The sequence below is a fragment of the Corvus brachyrhynchos genome, unplaced genomic scaffold (genome assembly GCF_000691975.1).
Source record: "Corvus brachyrhynchos isolate BGI_N302 unplaced genomic scaffold, ASM69197v1 scaffold164, whole genome shotgun sequence".
In the NCBI taxonomy this organism is placed as follows: domain Eukaryota; kingdom Metazoa; phylum Chordata; class Aves; order Passeriformes; family Corvidae; genus Corvus; species Corvus brachyrhynchos.
The window spans coordinates 997,611-1,002,024 of NW_008237426.1; the positions used below are offsets into that span (position 1 = coordinate 997,611).

General features: G+C 54.1%; 2 long non-coding RNA genes across 2 annotated transcripts; both read right to left on the reverse strand.

The window, feature by feature from the left end:
* Nucleotides 1–35: 35 nt before the first annotated feature.
* LOC108445926 lies at nucleotides 36–4,205 on the reverse strand. The gene is made up of 3 exons (XR_001860955.1): nucleotides 3,747–4,205; nucleotides 1,413–2,062; nucleotides 36–80 (listed from the first exon to the last, which is right to left on the reverse strand). It is a non-coding gene; the product is annotated as an uncharacterized LOC108445926 (long non-coding RNA).
* Nucleotides 3,094–3,721, reverse strand: LOC108445927. Its single transcript, XR_001860956.1, has 2 exons — nucleotides 3,650–3,721; nucleotides 3,094–3,363 (listed from the first exon to the last, which is right to left on the reverse strand). It is a non-coding gene; the product is annotated as an uncharacterized LOC108445927 (long non-coding RNA).
* Nucleotides 4,206–4,414: the final 209 nt, after the last annotated feature.

A 4,414-nucleotide genomic window follows, 5' to 3' on the forward strand; every position in this document is an offset into this window, starting at 1 on the left:
CCCCCCTCCATCCCCTTTTTGCCCCCCATCATCCCCCCAACTCCAGTCAGGGCTGCCCAAGGGGCTGAGCAACCTCCCACCTTCCCCTTACAGCCCTTTAGTAGCCTCCAGACTTCACCCCTCTCTGTTCCCCACCTCAGAGCAGGGGTTAAATCCACAGAAGAGGCTCAAAAATGGTCACTTTGGACACTTCGTTGAGTTTTTCCACCTCCATGGACCCCACGCTGCCCCTGTTGCCCCCCTGGGGCTGCCCCAGAAGGGGGAGGAGGGGAGCACCTCCCTCCTGCACCCCACATCACCCCAAAAGATCTGTAATTAGACTGAGCAGCTTCAATACCTGGTGTTGCCGTTAATTAATTAATTAGTCCCAAAGCAGCAGCCAGGTGGGGGGAGGCCTGGCTTCCCCGGCACGCTGCCTTATGTGCGCAGGGGCGTGTGAGCGTGGGGAAGGGTGTGAGCGTGTGCAGCTGTGTGCATGTGTGTGTGAGTGCGTGTGCAAGCATGTGCAAGGCTACACAAACACGTGCATGTGTGTTCAAGCGTGTGCAAGCACATACAGGCGCTGCAAGAGTGCACACGTGTGTGTAAGCACAGCACATGTGGCTTCAGGCCAGCGCGTGAGTCTGGGCAATGACACGTGGGGGCATTTGCACATGTGTGCACGTGTGTGCAAATGTGTTACTGGAATGTGCAGGCTTGCAAGGACCCATAGGCACACGTGTGCAATGACCTATATGCACACGAGTGCTAGGACTCCTTAGCACGAGTGTGAGTGTGTGTGTGTGTACACGTGTGTGCAAGCACGTGCACCAGTGCAAGGACACCCATGCACGTGTGTGCAAGGATCCATATGGACATGTGTGCAGGCATGTGCACAAATGTATGTCTGCAAGGACCTATATGCACGTGTGTGCAAGTTTGTGCATGAGCGCACGTGTGCAAGGGCCCACATGCATGTGTGAGCAAGTGCATGTGTGCAAGTGCACACGTGCAAGGGCCCTTAATGCACGTGTGCAAGTGTGTACCCAAATGCATGTGTGCTCAACAACCCCTGTGCACGTGTGTGCACGAGCGTATGTGTGAGGACCCACAGCCACGTCTGCACGAGCTCGTGCACGTGTTCACAAGCACACACGTGTTTACACGCACACACAACGCACACAATGCACACATGCTAACAAGCACACACAGTGCACACACGTTTACAAGCACACCCATAACACACACACGTATTTACAAGCACACACACAATGCACACACGTTTACAAGCACACACACACCTTGCACACACGTTTACAAGCACACACACACCTTGCACACACGTTTACAAGCACACACGTGTTTACAAGCACACCCATAACACACACACGTATTTACAAGCACACACACAATGCACACAAGCAACCTCCCACCTTCCCCTTACAGCCCTTTAGTAGCCTCCAGACTTCACCCCTCTCTGTTCCCCACCTCAGAGCAGGGGTTAAATCCACAGAAGAGGCTCAAAAATGGTCACTTTGGACACTTCGTTGAGTTTTTCCACCTCCATGGACCCCACGCTGCCCCTGTTGCCCCCCTGGGGCTGCCCCAGAAGGGGGAGGAGGGGAGCACCTCCCTCCTGCACCCCACATCACCCCAAAAGATCTGTAATTAGACTGAGCAGCTTCAATACCTGGTGTTGCCGTTAATTAATTAATTAGTCCCAAAGCAGCAGCCAGGTGGGGGGAGGCCTGGCTTCCCCGGCACGCTGCCTCATGTGCGCAGGGGCGTGTGAGCGTGGGGAAGGGTGTGAGCGTGTGCAGCTGTGTGCATGTGTGTGTGAGTGCGTGTGCAAGCATGTGCAAGGCTACACAAACACGTGCATGTGTGTTCAAGCGTGTGCAAGCACATACAGGCGCTGCAAGAGTGCACACGTGTGTGTAAGCACAGCACATGTGGCTTCAGGCCAGCGCGTGAGTCTGGGCAATGACACGTGGGGGCATTTGCACATGTGTGCACGTGTGTGCAAATGTGTTACTGGAATGTGCAGGCTTGCAAGGACCCATAGGCACACGTGTGCAATGACCTATATGCACACGAGTGCTAGGACTCCTTAGCACGAGTGTGAGTGTGTGTGTGTGTACACGTGTGTGCAAGCACGTGCACCAGTGCAAGGACACCCATGCACGTGTGTGCAAGGATCCATATGGACATGTGTGCAGGCATGTGCACAAATGTATGTCTGCAAGGACCTATATGCACGTGTGTGCAAGTTTGTGCATGAGCGCACGTGTGCAAGGGCCCACATGCATGTGTGAGCAAGTGCATGTGTGCAAGTGCACACGTGCAAGGGCCCTTAATGCACGTGTGCAAGTGTGTACCCAAATGCATGTGTGCTCAACAACCCCTGTGCACGTGTGTGCACGAGCGTATGTGTGAGGACCCACAGCCACGTCTGCACGAGCTCGTGCACGTGTTCACAAGCACACACGTGTTTACACGCACACACAACGCACACAATGCACACATGCTAACAAGCACACACAGTGCACACACGTTTACAAGCACACCCATAACACACACACGTATTTACAAGCACACACACAATGCACACACGTTTACAAGCACACACACACCTTGCACACACATTTACAAGCACACACGTGTTTACAAGCACACCCATAACACACACACGTATTTACAAGCACACACACAATGCACACATGTTTACAAGCACACACACGTTTACAAGCACACCCATAACACACACACGTATTTACAAGCACACACACAATGCACACACGTTTACAAGCACACACACACCTTGCACACACATTTACAAGCACACACACGTTTACAAGCACACCCATAACACACACACGTATTTACAAGCACACACACAATGCACACACGTTTACAAGCACACACACACCTTGCACACACATTTACAAGCACACACGTGTTTACAAGCACACCCATAACACACACACGTATTTACAAGCACACACACAATGCACACATGTGCCCGCCACTGCAAGCGTGTCCCAATAAACTCCCCTGGCTGGTGCCAGTGCCCACGGGTGGGTTTGGGACGTGTGGAGCACACTCCTGCCGGAATCCGGGGGCTTGGCGGCTGCTCCTCGCCGCCGCTTGGGTTTATTTTTAAACCCGTTGGCCCCGAGTGATTCACACGCTGCCTGTTCCCTGTTCCCTGCTCCCCGGCAAGTTTTACACGACCAAAATAGATGTTCTGGAAGGAACGGGCCACCCGGCAAAGCCGCGGCAGGGAAAGCGGGGTGCTCCCGGGATCCCGGCCCTTGCAAGGGTGGAAACGTCACTGAGCCACCTCCATGATGGTGGTTTTGGGAAGATGCTGGCGCAGACACCCTGGAAAATGGGATCATGGGTGTGATGTTTAACCTGGATCACAATACCAGGCTTCAGCGGAAGGTGCTGTGTTGGGGGGGTCCTCCATGGGCATCCCAAGTCCTGGGGGGGGTCTCACACCTGGCTACGGGGGAAAGGGAGCCCAGCAAGGTGGAAGGGCAGGTGGAATGAGGGCAGGGAACTGGGACAGCATGGTGAAGAGTCTCTCTTGCAGAGCATCATCTTTGGGAACAGAGCATTGTTCTTGGGAGCAGAGCACCCCTCCCAGAGCCAGGGTCCCTCTTACCCCAGCCTTGCTGGCAGCAGCTCCCTGCAGTGACAAAAGCACATGGCCAAGGTACCACTTTACAGCACACTGGGGAAAAAAAAAATTGTGCAATGACCTATATGCACACGAGTGCTAGGACTCCTTAGCACGAGTGTGAGTGTGTGTGTGTGTACACGTGTGTGCAAGCACGTGCACCAGTGCAAGGACACCCATGCACGTGTGTGCAAGGATCCATATGGACATGTGTGCAGGCATGTGCACAAATGTATGTCTGCAAGGACCTATATGCACGTGTGTGCAAGTTTGTGCATGAGCGCACGTGTGCAAGGGCCCACATGCATGTGTGAGCAAGTGCATGTGTGCAAGTGCACACGTGCAAGGGCCCTTAATGCACGTGTGCAAGTGTGTACCCAAATGCATGTGTGCTCAACAACCCCTGTGCACGTGTGTGCACGAGCGTATGTGTGAGGACCCACAGCCACGTCTGCACGAGCTCGTGCACGTGTTCACAAGCACACACGTGTTTACACGCACACACAACGCACACAATGCACACATGCTAACAAGCACACACAGTGCACACACGTTTACAAGCACACCCATAACACACAGGTGCAGCAGCCAGGGTTTAGGGCAGCACACGTGGTGGCTTGCAGGCCTGGCCATCAGAGGAGAGAGGAGGGACAAGGACAGGACCCCACAGCACAACATGACTGCAGAAGCAAACCCTGCAACAGCAGCAGAGGCTAAGCCCAGTTTATCCAGCTGAGCAGGCACCCTGCC